Raw genomic sequence first — 23165 nt, 5'->3', positions numbered from 1 at the left:
TCCGAGTATCTCTTTATTCTGTATATTCTCCCATTGCACACTCGTCACCATGCCCCTCTTTATTCTGTACATGACACCATTGCACACTCATCATTGAGCCACTCTTTATTCTGTATATTCCCCCATTGCAAACTCATCACCGAGCCACTCTTTAAGGTGTATATTCCTCCATTGCACATTCATCACCGATCCACTCTTTATTCTGTACATTACGCCTTTGCACACTCATCACCGAGCCACTCTTTATTATGTACATTACCCCATTTCACACTCACCACCTAGCCACTCTTTATTCTGTACAATGCCCCGTTGCACACTCATCACCGAGCCTGTCTTTATTCTGTTCATTACCCCATTGCACACTCATCACCGAGCCACTTTTTATTCTGTACATTCCCCCATTGCACACTCATCACCGAGCCACTTTTTATTCTGTACATTCTCCCATTGCAGACTCATCACAGAGCCACTCTTTATTCTGTACATTACCCCATTGCACCCTCATCACCGAGCCACTCTTTATTCTGTAGATCCCTCCATTGCACAGTCACCTCCGAGTATCTCTTTATTCTGTATATTCTCCCATTGCACACTCATCACCATGCCCCTCTTTATTCTGTACATTACACCATTGCACAATCATCATTGAGCCACTCTTTATTCTGTACACTCCTCCATTGCACACTCATCACCAAGCCACACATTATTCTGTTCACTCCTGCATTGCACACTCATCACCGACCCACTCTTTATTCTGTACATTCTCCCATTGCACACTCATCACCATGCCACACTTTGTTCTGTATATTCCTCCATTGCACACTCATCACCAAGCCACTCTTTATTCTGTACATTCATCCATTGCACACTCATCACCAAGCCACTCTTTATTCTGTATATTCCCCCATTGGACAATCATCATCAAGCCACTCTTTATTCTGCACATTACCCTATTGCACAATCACCAGCGAGCCACTCTTTATTCCGTACATTCCCCCATTGCACACTCATCACCGAGCCACTATTTTTTCTGTAAATTCTCCAAATTGCAGGCTCGTCACCGAGCCACACTTTATTCTGTACATTACCCCATTGCACACTCATCACCGAGCCACACATTATTCTGTTCACTCCTCCATTGCACACTCATCACCGACCCACTCTTTATTCTGTACATTCTCCCATTGCACACTCATCACCATGCCACACTTGGTTCTGTATATTCCTCCATTGCACACTCATCACCAAGCCACTCTTTATTCTGTACATTCATCCATTGCACACTCATCACCAAGCCACTCTTTATTCTGTATATTCCCCCATTGGACAATCATCACAAAGCCACTCTTTATTCTGCATATTACCCAATTGCACACTCATCAGCGAGCCACTCTTTATTCTGTACATTCCCCCATTGCACACTCATCACCGAGCCACTCTTTTTTCTGTAAATTCTCCAAATTGCAGGCTCGTCACCGAGCCACACTTTATTCTGTACATTACCCCATTGCACACTCATTACCGAGCCAATCTTTATTCTGTACATCCCTCCATTGCACACTCATCTCCGAGTATCTCTTTATTCTGTATATTCTCCCATTGCACACTCGTCACCGTGCCCCTCTTTATTCTGTACATGACACCATTGCACACTCATCATTGAGCCACTCTTTATTCTGTATATTCCCCCATTGCAAACTCTTCACCGAGCCACTCTTTAAGGTGTATATTCCTCCATTGCACATTCATCACCGATCCACTCTTTATTCTGTACATTACGCCTTTGCACACTCATCACCGAGCCACTCTTTATTATGTACATTACCCCATTTCACACTCACCACCTAGCCACTCTTTATTCTGTACAATGCCCCGTTGCACACTCATCACCGAGCCTGTCTTTATTCTGTTCATTACCCCATTGCACACTCATCACCGAGCCACTTTTTATTCTGTACATTCCCCCATTGCACACTCATCACCGAGCCACTTTTTATTCTGTACATTCTCCCATTGCAGACTCATCACAGAGCCACTCTTTATTCTGCACATTACCCCATTGCACACTCATCACCGAGCCACTCTTTATTCTGTACATTATCCCATTTCACACTCATCACCTAGCCACCCTTTATTCTGTACATTACCCCATTGCACACTCATCACCGAGCCACTCTTTATTCTGTACATTCATCCATTTCACACTCATCTCCGAGTATCTCTTTATTTTGTATATTCCCAAATTGGACAATCATCACCAAGCCACTCATTATTCTGCACATTACCCAATTGCACACTCATCACCGAGCCACTCTTTATTCTGTATATTCCCCCATTGCAAACTCATCACCGAGCCACTCTTTATTCTGCACATTAGCCCATTTCACACTCATCACCTAGCCACATTTTATTCTGTACAATGCCCCATTGCACACACATCACCGAGCCTCTCTTTATTCTGCACATTCCTCCATTGCAAATTCATCAGCGAGCAACTCTTTATTCAGTACATTACCCCATTGCACACTCATCACCGAGCCACTCTTTATTCTGTAGATCCCTCCATTGCACACTCACCTCCGAGTATCTCTTTATTCTGTATATTATCCCATTGCACACTCATCACCATGCCCCTCTGTATTCTGTACATTACACCATTGCAGAATCATCATTGAGCCACTCTTTATTCTGTACACTCCTCCATTGCACACTCATCACCGAGCCACACATTATTCTGTTCACTCCTCCATTGCACACTCATCACCGACCCACTCTTTATTCTGTACATTCTCCCATTGCACACTCATCACCAAGCCACTCTTTATTCTGTATATACCCCCATTGGACAATCATCACAAAGCCACTCTTTATGCTGCACATTACCCAATTGCACACTCATCAGCGAGCCACTCTTTATTCTGTACATTCCCCCATTGCACACTCATCACCGAGACACTCTTTTTTCTGTAAATTCTCCAAATTGCAGGCTCATCACCGAGCCCCACTTTATTCTGTACATTACCCGATTGCACACTCATTACCGAGCCAATCTTTATTCTGTACATCCCTCCATTGCACACTCGTCTCCGAGTATCTCTTTATTCTGTATATTCTCCCATTGCACACTCGTCACCATGCCCCTCTTTATTCTGTACATGACACCATTGCACACTCATCATTGAGCCACTCTTTATTCTGTATATTCCCCCATTGCAAACTCATCACCGAGCCACTCTTTAAGGTGTATATTCCTCCATTGCACATTCATCACCGATCCACTCTTTATTCTGTACATTACGCCTTTGCACACTCATCACCGAGCCACTCTTTATTATGTACATTACCCCATTTCACACTCACCACCTAGCCACTCTTTATTCTGTACAATGCCCCGTTGCACACTCATCACCGAGCCTGTCTTTATTCTGTTCATTACCCCATTGCACACTCATCACCGAGCCACTTTTTATTCTGTACATTCCCCCATTGCACACTCATCACCGAGCCACTTTTTATTCTGTACATTCTCCCATTGCAGACTCATCACAGAGCCACTCTTTATTCTGTACATTACCCCATTGCACCCTCATCACCGAGCCACTCTTTATTCTGTAGATCCCTCCATTGCACAGTCACCTCCGAGTATCTCTTTATTCTGTATATTCTCCCATTGCACACTCATCACCATGCCCCTCTTTATTCTGTACATTACACCATTGCACAATCATCATTGAGCCACTCTTTATTCTGTACACTCCTCCATTGCACACTCATCACCAAGCCACACATTATTCTGTTCACTCCTGCATTGCACACTCATCACCGACCCACTCTTTATTCTGTACATTCTCCCATTGCACACTCATCACCATGCCACACTTTGTTCTGTATATTCCTCCATTGCACACTCATCACCAAGCCACTCTTTATTCTGTACATTCATCCATTGCACACTCATCACCAAGCCACTCTTTATTCTGTATATTCCCCCATTGGACAATCATCATCAAGCCACTCTTTATTCTGCACATTACCCTATTGCACAATCACCAGCGAGCCACTCTTTATTCCGTACATTCCCCCATTGCACACTCATCACCGAGCCACTATTTTTTCTGTAAATTCTCCAAATTGCAGGCTCGTCACCGAGCCACACTTTATTCTGTACATTACCCCATTGCACACTCATCACCGAGCCACACATTATTCTGTTCACTCCTCCATTGCACACTCATCACCGACCCACTCTTTATTCTGTACATTCTCCCATTGCACACTCATCACCATGCCACACTTGGTTCTGTATATTCCTCCATTGCACACTCATCACCAAGCCACTCTTTATTCTGTACATTCATCCATTGCACACTCATCACCAAGCCACTCTTTATTCTGTATATTCCCCCATTGGACAATCATCACAAAGCCACTCTTTATTCTGCACATTACCCAATTGCACACTCATCAGCGAGCCACTCTTTATTCTGTACATTCCCCCATTGCACACTCATCACCGAGCCACTCTTTTTTCTGTAAATTCTCCAAATTGCAGGCTCGTCACCGAGCCACACTTTATTCTGTACATTACCCCATTGCACACTCATTACCGAGCCAATCTTTATTCTGTACATCCCTCCATTGCACACTCATCTCCGAGTATCTCTTTATTCTGTATATTCTCCCATTGCACACTCGTCACCGTGCCCCTCTTTATTCTGTACATGACACCATTGCACACTCATCATTGAGCCACTCTTTATTCTGTATATTCCCCCATTGCAAACTCTTCACCGAGCCACTCTTTAAGGTGTATATTCCTCCATTGCACATTCATCACCGATCCACTCTTTATTCTGTACATTACGCCTTTGCACACTCATCACCGAGCCACTCTTTATTATGTACATTACCCCATTTCACACTCACCACCTAGCCACTCTTTATTCTGTACAATGCCCCGTTGCACACTCATCACCGAGCCTGTCTTTATTCTGTTCATTACCCCATTGCACACTCATCACCGAGCCACTTTTTATTCTGTACATTCCCCCATTGCACACTCATCACCGAGCCACTTTTTATTCTGTACATTCTCCCATTGCAGACTCATCACAGAGCCACTCTTTATTCTGCACATTACCCCATTGCACACTCATCACCGAGCCACTCTTTATTCTGTAGATCCCTCCATTGCACACTCACCTCCGAGTATCTCTTTATTCTGTATATTCTCCCATTGCACACTCATCACCATGCCACACTTGGTTCTGTATATTCCTCCATTGCACACTCATCACCAAGCCACTCTTTATTCTGTACATTCATCCATTGCACACTCATCACCAAGCCACACTTTATTCTGTATATTCCCCCATTGGACAATCATCATCAAGCCACTCTTTATTCTGCACATTACCCTATTGCACAATCACCAGCGAGCCACTCTTTATTCCGTACATTCCCCCATTGCACACTCATCACCGAGCCACTCTTTTTTCTGTAAATTCTCCAAATTGCAGGCTCGTCACCGAGCCACACTTTATTCTGTACATTACCCCATTGCACACTCATTACCGAGCCAATCTTTATTCTGTACATCCCTCCATTGCACACTCATCTCCGAGTATCTCTTTATTCTGTATATTCTCCCATTGCACACTCGTCACCGTGCCCCTCTTTATTCTGTACATTACACCATTGCACACTCATCATTGAGCCACTCTTTATTCTGTATATTCCCCCATTGCAAACTCATCACCGAGCCACTCTTTAAGGTGTATATTCCTCCATTGCACATTCATCACCGATCCACTCTTTATTCTGTACATTACCCCATTGCACACTCATCACCGAGCCACTCTTTATTCTGTACATTCATCCATTTCACACTCATCTCCGAGTATCTCTTTATTTTGTATATTCCCCCATTGGACAATCATCACCAAGCCACTCTTTATTCTGCACATTACCCAATTGCACACTCATCACCGAGCCACTCTTTATTCTGTATATTCCCCCATTGCAAACTCATCACCGAGCCACTCTTTATTCTGCACATTAGCCCATTTCACACTCATCACCTAGCCACATTTTATTCTGTACAATGCCCCATTGCGCACACATCACCGAGCCTCTCTTTATTCTGTTCATTACCCCATTGCACACTCATCACCGAGCCACATTTTATTCTGTACATTCCCCCATTGCACACTCAGCACCGAGCCACACTTTATTCTGTACATTACCCCATTGCACACTCATCACCGAGCCACTCTTTATTCTGTAGATCCCTCCATTGCACACTCATCTCCGAGCATCGCTTTATTCTGTATATTCTCCCATTGCACACTCATCACCATGCCCCTCTTTATTCTGTACATTACACCATTGCACACTCATCATTGAGCCAATCTTTATTCTGTATAATGCCCCATTGCACACTCATCACCGAGCCTGTCTTTATTCTGTTCATTACCCCATTGCACACTCATCACCGAGCCACTTTTTATTCTGTACATTCCCCCATTGCACACTCATCAACGAGCCACTCTTTATTCTGTACATTACCCCATTGCACACTCATCACCGAGCCACTCTTTATTCTGCACATTCCTCCATTGCAAATTCATCATCAAGCTACTCTTTTTTCTGTACATTACCCTATTGCACACTCATCAGCGAGCCACTCTTTATTCTGTACATTCTCCCATTGCAGACTCGTCACCGAGCCACTCTTTATTCTGTACATTACCCCATTGCACACTCATTACCGAGTCACTCTTTATTCTGTACATCCCTCCATTGCACACTCATCTCCGAGTATCTGTTTATTTTGTATATTCCCACATTGGACAATCATCGCCAAGCCACTCTTTATTCTGCACATTACACAATTGCACACTCATCACCGAGCCACTCTTTATTCTGTATATTCCCCCATTGCAAACTCATCACCGAGCCACTCTTTATTCTGCACATTAGCCCATTTCACACTCATCACCTAGCCACATTTTTTTCTGTACAATGCCCCATTGCACACACATCACCGAGCCTCTCTTTATTCTGTTCATTACCCCATTGCACACTCATCTCCGAGCCACATTTTATTCTGTACATTCCCCCATTGCACACTCAACACCGAGCCACTTTTTATTCTGTACATTCTCCCATTGCAGACTCATCACCGAGCCACTCTTTATTCTGTACATTACCCCATTGCACACTCATCACCGAGCCACTCTTTATACTGTAGATCCCTCCATTGCACACTCATCTCCGAGCATCGCTTAATTTTGTATATTCTCCCATTGCACACTCATCACCATGCCCCACTTTATTCTGTACATTACACCATTGCACACTCAACACCGAGCCACTTTTTATTCTGTACATTCTCCCATTGCACACTCATCACCGAGCCACTCTTTGTTCTGTACATTACCCCATTGCACACTCATCACAGAGCCACTCTTTATTCTGCACATTCCTCCATTGCAAATTCATCATCAAGCAAATCTTTTTTCTGTACATTACCCCTTTGCACACTCATCAGCGAGCCACTCTTTAGTTTGTACATTCCCCCATTGAACACTCATCACCGAGCCACTCATTATTCTGTACATTCTCCCATTGCAGACTCTTCACCGAGCCACTCTTTATTCTGTACATTACCCCATTGCACACTCATTACCGAGTCACTCTTTATTCTGTACATCCCTCCATTGCACACTCATCTCCGAGTATCTCTTTATTCAGTATATTCTCCCATTGCACACTCATCATTGAGCCACACTTTATTCTTAACACTCCTCCATTGCACACTCATCACCGACCCACTCTTTATTCTGTACATTCTCCCATTGCACACTCATCACCATGACAATCTTTGTTCTGTATATTCCTCCATTGCACACTCATCACCAAGCCACTCTTTATTCTGTATATTCCCCCATTGGACAATCATCACCAAGCCACTCTTTATTCTGCACATTACCCAATTGCACTCTCATCACCGAGCCACTCTTTATTCTGCACATTACCCAATTGCAAACTCATCACCGAGCCACTCTTTAAGGTGTATATTCCTCCATTGCACATTCATCACCGATCCACTCTTTATTCTGTACATTACCCCATTGCACACTCATCACCGAGCCACTCTTTATTCTGTACATTACCCCATTTCACACTCATCACCTAGCCACTCTTTATTCTGTACAATGCCACATTACACACTCATCACCGAGCCTGTCTTTATTCTGTATATTACCCCATTGTACACTCATTACCGAGCCACTTTTTATTCTGTACATTCTCCCATTGCAGACTCATCACCGAGTCACTCTTTATTCTGTATATTACCCCATTGCACACTCATCACCGAGCCACTCTTTATTCTGTAGATCCCTCCATTGCACACTCATCTCCGAGTATCTCTTTATTCCGTATATTCTCCCATTGCACACTCATCACCATGCCCCTCTTTATTCTGTACATTAAACCATTGCACACTCATCATTGACCCAATCTTTATTCTGTACACTCCTCCATTGCAGACTCATCACCGTGCCACACTTTATTCTGTAGACTCCTCCATTGCAAACTCATCACCGAACCACCCTTTATTCTGTACATTACCCCATTGCACACTCATCACCGAGCCACTCTTTATTCTGCACATTCCTCCATTGCAAATTCATCAGCGAGCAACTCTTTATTCAGTACATTACCCCATTGCACACTCATCACCGAGCCTGTCTTTATTCTGTATATTAACCCATTGCACACTCATCACCGAGCCACTTTTTATTCTGTACATTCTCCCTTTGCAGACTCATCACCGAGTCACTCTTTATTCTGTACATTACCCCACTGCACACTCATCTCCGAGTATCTCTTTATTCCGTATATTCTCCCATTGCACACTCATCACCATGCCCCTCTTTATTCTGTACATTACACCATTGCACACTCATCATTGAGCCAGTCTTTATTCTGTACATTCTCCCATTGCAGACTCATCACCGGGTCACTCTTTATTCTGTACATTACCCCATTGTACACTCATCACCGAGCCACTCTTTATACTGTAGATCCCTCCATTGCACACTCATCACCGACCCACTCTTTATTCTGTACATTCTCCCATTGCACACTCATCACCATGACACTCTTTGTTCTGTATATTCCTCCATTGCACACTCATCACCAAGCCACTCTTTATTCTGTATATTCCCCCATTGGACAATCATCACCAAGCCACTCTTTATTCTGCACATTACCCAATTGCACACTCATCACCGAGCCACTCTTTATTCTGTATATTCCCCCATTGCAAACACATAACCGAGCCACTCTTTAAGGTGTATATTCCTCCATTGCACATTCATCACCGATCCACTCTTTATTCTGTACATTACCCCATTGCACACTCATCACCGAGCCACTCTTTATTCTGTACATTATCCCATTTCACACTCATCACCTAGCCACCCTTTATTCTGTACATTACCCCATTGCACACTCATCACCGAGCCACTCTTTATTCTGTACATTCATCCATTTCACACTCATCTCCGAGTATCTCTTTATTTTGTATATTCCCAAATTGGACAATCATCACCAAGCCACTCTTTATTCTGCACATTACCCAATTGCACACTCATCACCGAGCCACTCTTTATTCTGTATATTCCCCCATTGCAAACTCATCACCGAGCCACTCTTTATTCTGCACATTAGCCCATTTCACACTCATCACCTAGCCACATTTTATTCTGTACAATGCCCCATTGCACACACATCACCGAGCCTCTCTTTATTCTGCACATTCCTCCATTGCAAATTCATCAGCGAGCAACTCTTTATTCAGTACATTACCCCATTGCACACTCATCACCGAGCCACTCTTTATTCTGTAGATCCCTCCATTGCACACTCACCTCCGAGTATCTCTTTATTCTGTATATTATCCCATTGCACACTCATCACCATGCCCCTCTGTATTCTGTACATTACACCATTGCAGAATCATCATTGAGCCACTCTTTATTCTGTACACTCCTCCATTGCACACTCATCACCGAGCCACACATTATTCTGTTCACTCCTCCATTGCACACTCATCACCGACCCACTCTTTATTCTGTACATTCTCCCATTGCACACTCATCACCAAGCCACTCTTTATTCTGTATATACCCCCATTGGACAATCATCACAAAGCCACTCTTTATGCTGCACATTACCCAATTGCACACTCATCAGCGAGCCACTCTTTATTCTGTACATTCCCCCATTGCACACTCATCACCGAGACACTCTTTTTTCTGTAAATTCTCCAAATTGCAGGCTCATCACCGAGCCCCACTTTATTCTGTACATTACCCCATTGCACACTCATTACCGAGCCAATCTTTATTCTGTACATCCCTCCATTGCACACTCGTCTCCGAGTATCTCTTTATTCTGTATATTCTCCCATTGCACACTCGTCACCATGCCCCTCTTTATTCTGTACATGACACCATTGCACACTCATCATTGAGCCACTCTTTATTCTGTATATTCCCCCATTGCAAACTCATCACCGAGCCACTCTTTAAGGTGTATATTCCTCCATTGCACATTCATCACCGATCCACTCTTTATTCTGTACATTACGCCTTTGCACACTCATCACCGAGCCACTCTTTATTATGTACATTACCCCATTTCACACTCACCACCTAGCCACTCTTTATTCTGTACAATGCCCCGTTGCACACTCATCACCGAGCCTGTCTTTATTCTGTTCATTACCCCATTGCACACTCATCACCGAGCCACTTTTTATTCTGTACATTCCCCCATTGCACACTCATCACCGAGCCACTTTTTATTCTGTACATTCTCCCATTGCAGACTCATCACAGAGCCACTCTTTATTCTGTACATTACCCCATTGCACCCTCATCACCGAGCCACTCTTTATTCTGTAGATCCCTCCATTGCACAGTCACCTCCGAGTATCTCTTTATTCTGTATATTCTCCCATTGCACACTCATCACCATGCCCCTCTTTATTCTGTACATTACACCATTGCACAATCATCATTGAGCCACTCTTTATTCTGTACACTCCTCCATTGCACACTCATCACCAAGCCACACATTATTCTGTTCACTCCTGCATTGCACACTCATCACCGACCCACTCTTTATTCTGTACATTCTCCCATTGCACACTCATCACCATGCCACACTTTGTTCTGTATATTCCTCCATTGCACACTCATCACCAAGCCACTCTTTATTCTGTACATTCATCCATTGCACACTCATCACCAAGCCACTCTTTATTCTGTATATTCCCCCATTGGACAATCATCATCAAGCCACTCTTTATTCTGCACATTACCCTATTGCACAATCACCAGCGAGCCACTCTTTATTCCGTACATTCCCCCATTGCACACTCATCACCGAGCCACTCTTTTTTCTGTAAATTCTCCAAATTGCAGGCTCGTCACCGAGCCACACTTTATTCTGTACATTACCCCATTGCACACTCATCACCGAGCCACACATTATTCTGTTCACTCCTCCATTGCACACTCATCACCGACCCACTCTTTATTCTGTACATTCTCCCATTGCACACTCATCACCATGCCACACTTGGTTCTGTATATTCCTCCATTGCACACTCATCACCAAGCCACTCTTTATTCTGTACATTCATCCATTGCACACTCATCACCAAGCCACTCTTTATTCTGTATATTCCCCCATTGGACAATCATCACAAAGCCACTCTTTATTCTGCACATTACCCAATTGCACACTCATCAGCGAGCCACTCTTTATTCTGTACATTCCCCCATTGCACACTCATCACCGAGCCACTCTTTTTTCTGTAAATTCTCCAAATTGCAGGCTCGTCACCGAGCCACACTTTATTCTGTACATTACCCCATTGCACACTCATTACCGAGCCAATCTTTATTCTGTACATCCCTCCATTGCACACTCATCTCCGAGTATCTCTTTATTCTGTATATTCTCCCATTGCACACTCGTCACCGTGCCCCTCTTTATTCTGTACATGACACCATTGCACACTCATCATTGAGCCACTCTTTATTCTGTATATTCCCCCATTGCAAACTCTTCACCGAGCCACTCTTTAAGGTGTATATTCCTCCATTGCACATTCATCACCGATCCACTCTTTATTCTGTACATTACGCCTTTGCACACTCATCACCGAGCCACTTTTTATTCTGTACATTCTCCCATTGCAGACTCGTCACCGAGCCACTCTTTATTCTGTACATTACCCCATTGCACACTGATTACCGAGTCACTATTTATTCTGTTCATTACCCCATTGCACACTCATCACCGAGCCACTTTTTATTCTGTACATTCCCCCATTGCACACTCATCACCGAGCCACTTTTTATTCTGTACATTCTCCCATTGCAGACTCATCACAGAGCCACTCATTATTCTGCACATTACCCCATTGCACACTCATCACCGAGCCACTCTTTATTCTGTAGATCCCTCCATTGCACACTCACCTCCGAGTATCTCTTTATTCTGTATATTCTCCCATTGCACACTCATCACCATGCCACTCTTTATTCTGTACATTCATCCATTGCACACTCATCACCAAGCCACACTTTATTCTGTATATTCCCCCATTGGACAATCATCATCAAGCCACTCTTTATTCTGCACATTACCCTATTGCACAATCACCAGCGAGCCACTCTTTATTCCGTACATTCCCCCATTGCACACTCATCACCGAGCCACTCTTTTTTCTGTAAATTCTCCAAATTGCAGGCTCGTCACCGAGCCACACTTTATTCTGTACATTACCCCATTGCACACTCATTACCGAGCCAATCTTTATTCTGTACATCCCTCCATTGCACACTCATCTCCGAGTATCTCTTTATTCTGTATATTCTCCCATTGCACACTCGTCACCGTGCCCCTCTTTATTCTGTACATTACACCATTGCACACTCATCATTGAGCCACACTTTATTCTGTATATTCCCCCATTGCAAACTCATCACCGAGCCACTCTTTAAGGTGTATATTCCTCCATTGCACACTTATCACCATGCCCCTCTTTATTCTGTACATTACACCATTGCACAATCATCATTGAGCCACTCTTTATTCTGTACACTCCTCCATTGCACACTCATCACCAAGCCACACATTATTCTGTTCACTCCTGCATTGCACACTCATCACCGACCCACTCTTTATTCTGTACATTCTCCCATTGCACACTCATCACCATGCCACACTTTGTTCTGTATATTCCTCCATTGCACACTCATCACCAAGCCACTCTTTATTCTGTACATTCATCCATTGCACACTCATCACCAAGCCACTCTTTATTCTGTATATTCCCCCATTGGACAATCATCATCAAGCCACTCTTTATTCTGCACATTACCCTATTGCACAATCACCAGCGAGCCACTCTTTATTCCGTACATTCCCCCATTGCACACTCATCACCGAGCCACTATTTTTTCTGTAAATTCTCCAAATTGCAGGCTCGTCACCGAGCCACACTTTATTCTGTACATTACCCCATTGCACACTCATCACCGAGCCACACATTATTCTGTTCACTCCTCCATTGCACACTCATCACCGACCCACTCTTTATTCTGTACATTCTCCCATTGCAAACTCATCACCATGCCACACTTGGTTCTGTATATTCCTCCATTGCACACTCATCACCAATCCACTCTTTATTCTGTACATTCATCCATTGCACACTCATCACCAAGCCACTCTTTATTCTGTATATTCCCCCATTGGACAATCATCACAAAGCCACTCTTTATTCTGCACATTACCCAATTGCACACTCATCACCGAGCCACTCTTTTTTCTGTAAATTCTCCAAATTGCAGGCTCGTCACCGAGCCACACTTTATTCTGTACATTACCCCATTGCACACTCATTACCGAGCCAATCTTTATTCTGTACATCCCTCCATTGCACACTCATCTCCGAGTATCTCTTTATTCTGTATATTCTCCCATTGCACACTCGTCACCGTGCCCCTCTTTATTCTGTACATGACACCATTGCACACTCATCATTGAGCCACTCTTTATTCTGTATATTCCCCCATTGCAACTCTTCACCGAGCCACTCTTTAAGGTGTATATTCCTCCATTGCACATTCATCACCGATCCACTCTTTATTCTGTACATTACGACTTTGCACACTCATCACCGAGCCACTCTTTATTATGTACATTACCCCATTTCACACTCACCACCTAGCCACTCTTTATTCTGTACAATGCCCCGTTGCACACTCATCACCGAGCCTGTCTTTATTCTGTTCATTACCCCATTGCTCACTCATCACCGAGCCACTTTTTATTCTGTACATTCCCCCATTGCACACTCATCACCGAGCCACTTTTTATTCTGTACATTCTCCCATTGCAGACTCGTCACCGAGCCACTCTTTATTCTGTACATTACCCCATTGCACACTCATTACCGAGTCACTCTTTATTCTGTTCATTACCCCATTGCACACTCATCACCGAGCCACTTTTTATTCTGTACATTCCCCCATTGCACACTCATCACCGAGCCACTTTTTATTCTGTACATTCTCCCATTGCAGACTCATCACAGAGCCACTCTTTATTCTGCACATTACCCCATTGCACACTCATCACCGAGCCACTCTTTATTCTGTAGATCCCTCCATTGCACACTCACCTCCGAGTATCTCTTTATTCTGTATATTCTCCCATTGCACACTCATCACCATGCCACTCTTTATTCTGTACATTCATCCATTGCACACTCATCACCAAGCCACACTTTATTCTGTATATTCCCCCATTGGACAATCATCATCAAGCCACTCTTTATTCTGCACATTACCCTATTGCACAATCACCAGCGAGCCACTCTTTATTCCGTACATTCCCCCATTGCACACTCATCACCGAGCCACTCTTTTTTCTGTAAATTCTCCAAATTGCAGGCTCGTCACCGAGCCACACTTTATTCTGTACATTACCCCATTGCACACTCATTACCGAGCCAATCTTTATTCTGTACATCCCTCCATTGCACACTCATCTCCGAGTATCTCTTTATTCTGTATATTCTCCCATTGCACACTCGTCACCGTGCCCCTCTTTATTCTGTACATTACACCATTGCACACTCATCATTGAGCCACTCTTTATTCTGTATATTCCCCCATTGCAAACTCATCACCGAGCCACTCTTTAAGGTGTATATTCCTCCATTGCACATTCATCACCGATCCACTCTTTATTCTGTACATTACCCCATTGCACACTCATCACCGAGCCACTCTTTATTCTGTACATTCATCCATTTCACACTCATCTCCGAGTATCTCTTTATTTTGTATATTCCCCCATTGGACAATCATCACCAAGCCACTCTTTATTCTGCACATTACCCAATTGCACACTCATCACCGAGCCACTCTTTATTCTGTATATTCCCCCATTGCAAACTCATCACCGAGCCACTCTTTATTCTGCACATTAGCCCATTTCACACTCATCACCTAGCCACATTTTATTCTGTACAATGCCCCATTGCACACACATCACCGAGCCTCTCTTTATTCTGTTCATTACCCCATTGCACACTCATCACCGAGCCACATTTTATTCTGTACATTCCCCCATTGCACACTCAGCACCGAGCCACACTTTATTCTGTACATTACCCCATTGCACACTCATCACCGAGCCACTCTTTATTCTGTAGATCCCTCCATTGCACACTGATCTCCGAGCATCGCTTTATTCTGTATATTCTCCCATTGCACACTCATCACCATGTCCCTCTTTATTCTGTACATGACACCATTGCACACTCATCATTGAGCCACTCTTTATTCTGTATATTCCCCCATTGCAAACTCTTCACCGAGCCACTCTTTAAGGTGTATATTCCTCCATTGCACATTCATCACCGATCCACTCTTTATTCTGTACATTACGCCTTTGCACACTCATCACCGAGTCACTCTTTATTATGTACATTACCCCATTTCACACTCACCACCTAGCCACTCTTTATTCTGTACAATGCCCCGTTGCACACTCATCACCGAGCCTGTCTTTATTCTGTTCATTACCCCATTGCACACTCATCACCGAGCCACTTTTTATTCTGTACATTCCCCCATTGCACACTCATCACCGAGCCACTCTTTATTCTGTACATTCATCCATTTCACACTCATCTCCGAGTATCTCTTTATTTTGTATATTCCCCCATTGGACAATCATCACCAAGCCACTCTTTATTCTGCACATTACCCAATTGCACACTCATCACCGAGCCACTCTTTATTCTGTATATTCCCCCATTGCAAACTCATCACCGAGCCACTCTTTATTCTGCACATTAGCCCATTTCACACTCATCACCTAGCCACATTTTATTCTGTACAATGCCCCATTGCACACACATCACCGAGCCTCTCTTTATTCTGTTCATTACCCCATTGCACACTCATCACAGAGCCACATTTTATTCTGTACATTCCCCCATTGCACACTCAGCACCGAGCCACACTTTATTCTGTACATTACCCCATTGCACACTCATCACCGAGCCACTCTTTATTCTGTAGATCCCTCCATTGCACACTCACCTCCGAGTATCTCTTTATTCTGCATATTCTCCCATTGCACACTCATCACCATGCCACACTTGGTTCTGTATATTCCTCCATTGCACACTCATCACCAAGCCACTCTTTATTCTGTACATTCATCCATTGCACACTCATCACCAAGCCACACTTTATTCTGTATATTCCCCCATTGGACAATAATCATCAAGCCACTCTTTATTCTGCACACTACCCTATTGCACAATCACCAGCGAGCCACTCTTTATTCCGTACATTCCCCCATTGCACACTCATCACCGAGCCTCTCTTTTTTCTGTAAATTCTCCAAATTGCAGGCTCGTCACCGAGCCACACTTTATTCTGTACATTACCCCACTGCACACTCATTACCGAGCCAATCTTTATTCTGTACATCCCTCCATTGCACACTCATCTCCGAGTATCTCTTTATTCTGTATATTCTCCCATTGCACACTCGTCACCGTGCCCCTCTTTATTCTGTACATGACACCATTGCACACTCATCACCGAGCCTGTCTTTATTCTGTTCATTACCCCATTGCACACTCATCACCGAGCCACTTTTTATTCTGTACATTCCCCCATTGCACACTCATCACCGAGCCACTTTTTATTCTGTACATTTTCCCATTGCAGACACATCACAGAGCCACTCTTTATTCTGTACATTACCCCATTGCACCCTCATCACCGAGGCACTCTTTATTCTGTAGATCCCTCCATTGCACACTCACCTCCGAGTATCTCTTTATTCTGTATATTCTCCCATTGCACACTCATCACCATGCCCCTCTTTATTCTGTACATTACACCATTGCAGAATCATCATTGAGCCACTCTTTATTCTGTACACTCCTCCATTGCACACTCATCACCGAGCCACACATTATTCTGTTCACTCCTCCATTGCACACTCATCACCGACCCACTCTTTATTCTGTACATTCTCCCATTGCACACTCATCACCATGCCACACTTGGTTCTGTATATTCCTCCATTGCACACTCATCACCAAGCCACTCTTTATTCTGTACATTCATCCATTGCACACTCATCACCAAGCCACTCTTTATTCTGTATATTCCCCCATTGCACATTCATCACCGATCCACTCTTTAAGGTGTATATTCCTCCATTGCACATTCATCACCGATCCACTCTTTATTCTGTACATTACGCCTTTGCACACTCATCACCGAGCCACTCTTTATTATGTACATTACCCCATTTCACACTCACCACCTAGCCACTCTTTATTCTGTACAATGCCCCGTTGCACACTCATCACCGAGCCTGTCTTTATTCTGTTCATTACCCCATTGCACACTCATCACCGAGCCACTTTTTATTCTGTACATTCCCCCATTGCACACTCATCACCGAGCCACTTTTTATTCTGTACATTCTCCCATTGCAGACTCATCACAGAGCCACTCTTTATTCTGTACATTACCCCATTGCACCCTCATCACCGAGCCACTCTTTATTCTGTAGATCCCTCCATTGCACACTCACCTCCGAGTATCTCTTTATTCTGTATATTCTCCCATTGCACACTCATCACCATGCCCCTCTTTATTCTGTACATTCCCCCATTGCACACTCATCACCGAGCCACTATTTTTTCTGTAAATTCTCCATATTGCAGGCTCGTCACCGAGCCACACTTTATTCTGTACATTACCCCATTGCACACTCATCACCGAGCCACACATTATTCTGTTCACTCCTCCATTGCACACTCATCACCGACCCACTCTTTATTCTGAACATTCTCCCATTGCACACTCATCACCATGCCACACTTGGTTCTGTATATTCCTCCATTGCACACTCATCACCAAGCCACTCTTTATTCTGTACATTCATCCATTGCACACTCATCACCAAGCCACTCTTTATTCTGTATATTCCCCCATTGGACAATCATCACAAAGCCACTCTTTATTCTGCACATTACCCAATTGCACACTCATCAGCGAGCCACTCTTTATTCTGTACCTTCCCCCATTGCACACTCATCACCGAGCCACTCTTTTTTCTGTAAATTCTCCAAATTGCAGGCTCGTCACCGAGCCACACTTTATTCTGTACATTACCCCATTGCACACTCATTACCGAGCCAATCTTTATTCTGTACATCCCTCCATTGCACACTCATCTCCGAGTATCTCTTTATTCTGTATATTCTCCCATTGCACACTCGTCACCGTGCCCCTCTTTATTCTGTACATGACACCATTGCACACTCATCATTGAGCCACTCTTTATTCTGTATATTCCCCCATTGCAAACTCTTCACCGAGCCACTCTTTAAGGTGTATATTCCTCCATTGCACATTCATCACCGATCCACTCTTTATTCTGTACATTACGCCTTTGCACACTCATCACCGAGCCACTCTTTATTATGTACATTACCCCATTTCACACTCACCACCTAGCCACTCTTTATTCTGTACAATGCCCCGTTGCACACTGATCACCGAGCCTGTCTTTATTCTGTTCATTACCCCATTGCACACTCATCACCGAGCCACTTTTTATTCTGTACATTCCCCCATTGCACACTCATCACCGAGCCACTTTTTATTCTGTACATTCTCCCATTGCAGACTCATCACAGAGCCACTCTTTATTCTGCACATTACCCCATTGCACACTCATCACCGAGCCACTCTTTATTCTGTAGATCCCTCTATTGCACACTCACCTCCGAGTATCTCTTTATTCTGCATATTCTCCCATTGCACACTCATCACCATGCCACACTTGGTTCTGTATATTCCTCCATTGCACACTCATCACCAAGCCAATCTTTATTCTGTACATTCATCCATTGCACACTCATCACCAAGCCACACTTTATTCTGTATATTCCCCCATTGGACAATCATCATCAAGCCACTCTTTATTCTGCACATTACCCTATTGCACAATCACCAGCGAGCCACTCTTTATTCCGTACATTCCCCCATTGCACACTCATCACCGAGCCACTCTTTTTTCTGTAAATTCTCCAAATTGCAGGCTCGTCACCGAGCCACACTTTATTCTGTACATTACCCCATTGCACACTCATTACCGAGCCAACCTTTATTCTGTACATCCCTCCATTGCACACTCATCTCCGAGTATCTCTTTATTCTGTATATTCTCCCATTGCACACTCGTCACCGTGCCCCTCTTTATTCTGTACATTACACCATTGCACACTCATCATTGAGCCACTCTTTATTCTGTATATTCCCCCATTGCAAACTCATCACCGAGCCACTCTTTAAGGTGTATATTCCTCCATTGCACATTCATCACCGATCCACTCTTCATTCTGTACATTACCCCATTGCACACTCATCACCGAGCCACTCTTTATTCTGTACATTCATCCATTTCACACTCATCTCCGAGTATCTCTTTATTTTGTATATTCCCCCATTGGACAATCATCACCAAGCCACTCTTTATTCTGCACATTACCCAATTGCACACTCATCACCGAGCCACTCTTTATTCTGTATATTCCCCCATTGCAAACTCATCACCGAGCCACTCTTTATTCTGCACATTAGCCCATTTCACACTCATCACCTAGCCACATTTTATTCTGTACAATGCCCCATTGCACACACATCACCGAGCCTCCCTTTATTCTGTTCATTACCCCATTGCACACTCATCACCGAGCCACATTTTATTCTGTACATTCCCCCATTGCACACTCAGCACCGAGCCACACTTTATTCTGTACATTACCACATTGCACACTCATCACCGAGCCACTCTTTATTCTGTAGATCCCTCCATTGCACACTCATCTCCGAGCATCGCTTTATTCTGTATATTCTCCCATTGCACACTCATCACCATGCCCCTCTTTATTCTGTACATTACACCATTGCACACTCATCATTGAGCCAATCTTTATTCTGTATAATGCCCCATTGCACACTCATCACAGAGCCTGTCTTTATTCTGTTCATTACCCCATTGCACACTCATCACCGAGCCACTTTTTATTCTGTACATTCCCCCATTGCACACTCATCAACGAGCCACTCTTTATTCTGTACATTACCCCATTGCACACTCATCACCGAGCCACTCTTTATTCTGTATATTCCCCCATTGCAAACTCATCACCGAGCCACACTTTATTCTGCACATTAGCCCATTTCACACTCATCACCTAGCCACATTTTTTTCTGTACAATGCCCCATTGCACACACATCACCGAGCCTCTCTTTATTCTGTTCATTACCCCATTGCACACTCATCTCCGAGCCACATTTTATTCTGTACATTCCCCCATTGCACACTCAACACCGAGCCACTTTTTATTCGGTACATTCTCCCATTGCAGACTCATCACCGAGCCACTCTTTATTCTGTACATTACCCCATTGCACACTCATCACCGAGCCACTCTTTATACTGTAGATCCCTCCATTGCACACTCATCTCCGAGCATCGCTTAATTCTGTATATTCTCTCATTGCACACTCATCACCATGCCCCTCTTTATTCTGTACATTACACCATTGCACACTCAACACCGAGCCACTTTTTATTCTGTACATTCTCCCATTGCACACTCATCACCGAGCCACTCTTTGTTCTGTACATTACCCCATTGCACACTCATCACAGAGCCACTCTTTATTCTGCACATTCCTCCATTGCAAATTCATCATCAAGCAAATCTTTTTTCTGTACATTACCCCTTTGCACACTCATCAGCGAGCCACTCTTTAGTTTGTACATTCCCCCATTGAACACTCATCACCGAGCCACTCTTTATTCTGTACATTCTCCCATTGCAGACTCGTCGCCGAGCCACTCTTTATTCTGTACATTACCCCATTGCACACTCATTACCGAGTCACTCTTTATTCTGTACATCCCTCCATTGCACACTCATCTCCGAGTATCTCTTTATTCAGTATATTCTCCCATTGCACACTCATCACCAAGCCACTCTTTGTTCGGTATATTCCTCCATTGCACACTCATCATTGAGCCACACTTTATTCTTAACACTCCTCCATTGCACACTCATCACCGACCCACTCTTTATTCTGTACATTATCCCATTGCACACTCATCACCATGACAATCTTTGTTCTGTATATTCCTCCATTGCACACTCATCACCAAGCCACTCTTTATTCTGTATATTCCCCCATTGGACAATCATCACCAAGCCACTCTTTATTCTGCACATTACCCAATAGCACTCTCATCACCGAGCCACTCTTTATTCTGTATATTCCCGCATTGCAAACTCATCACCGAGCCACTCTTTAAGGTGTATATTCCTCCATTGCACATTCATCACCGATCCACTCTTTATTCTGTACATTACCCCATTGCACACTCATCAACGAGCCACTCTTTATTCTGTACATTACCCCATTGCACACTCATCACCGAGCCACTCTTTATTCTGTATATTCCCCCATTGCAAACTCATCACCGAGCCACTCTTTATTCTGCACATTAGCCCATTTCACACTCATCACCTAGCCACATTTTTTTCTGTACAATGCCCCATTGCACACACATCACCGAGCCTCTCTTTATTCTGTTCATTACCCCATTGCACACTCATCTCCGAGCCACATTTTATTCTGTACATTCCCCCATTGCACACTCAACACCGAGCCACTTTTTATTCGGTACATTCTCCCATTGCAGACTCATCACCGAGCCACTCTTTATTCTGTACATTACCCCATTGCACACTCATCACCGAGCCACTCTTTATACTGTAGATCCCTCCATTGCACACTCATCTCCGAGCATCGCTTAATTCTGTATATTCTCTCATTGCACACTCATCACCATGCCCCTCTTTATTCTGTACATTACACCATTGCACACTCAACACCGAGCCACTTTTTATTCTGTACATTCTCCCATTGCACACTCATCACCGAGCCACTCTTTGTTCTGTACATTACCCCATTGCACACTCATCACAGCGCCACTCTTTATTCTGCACATTCCTCCATTGCAAATTCATCATCAAGCAAATCTTTTTTCTGTACATTACCCCTTTGCACACTCATCAGCGAGCCACTCTTTAGTTTGTACATTCCCCCATTGAACACTCATCACCGAGCCACTCTTTATTCTGTACATTCTCCCATTGCAGACTCGTCGCCGAGCCACTCTTTATTCTGTACATTACCCCATTGCACACTCATTACCGAGTCACTCTTTATTCTGTACATCCCTCCATTGCACACTCATCTCCGAGTATCTCTTTATTCAGTATATTCTCCCATTGCACACTCATCACCAAGCCACTCTTTGTTCGGTATATTCCTCCATTGCACACTCATCATTGAGCCACACTTTATTCTTAACACTCCTCCATTGCACACTCATCACCGACCCACTCTTTATTCTGTACATTCTCCCATTGCACACTCATCACCATGACAAT

The sequence above is a fragment of the Hypanus sabinus genome, chromosome 5, assembly GCF_030144855.1.
Source record: "Hypanus sabinus isolate sHypSab1 chromosome 5, sHypSab1.hap1, whole genome shotgun sequence".
Taxonomy (NCBI): Eukaryota; Metazoa; Chordata; class Chondrichthyes; order Myliobatiformes; family Dasyatidae; genus Hypanus; species Hypanus sabinus.
This window is presented reverse-complemented; position numbering follows the sequence as displayed.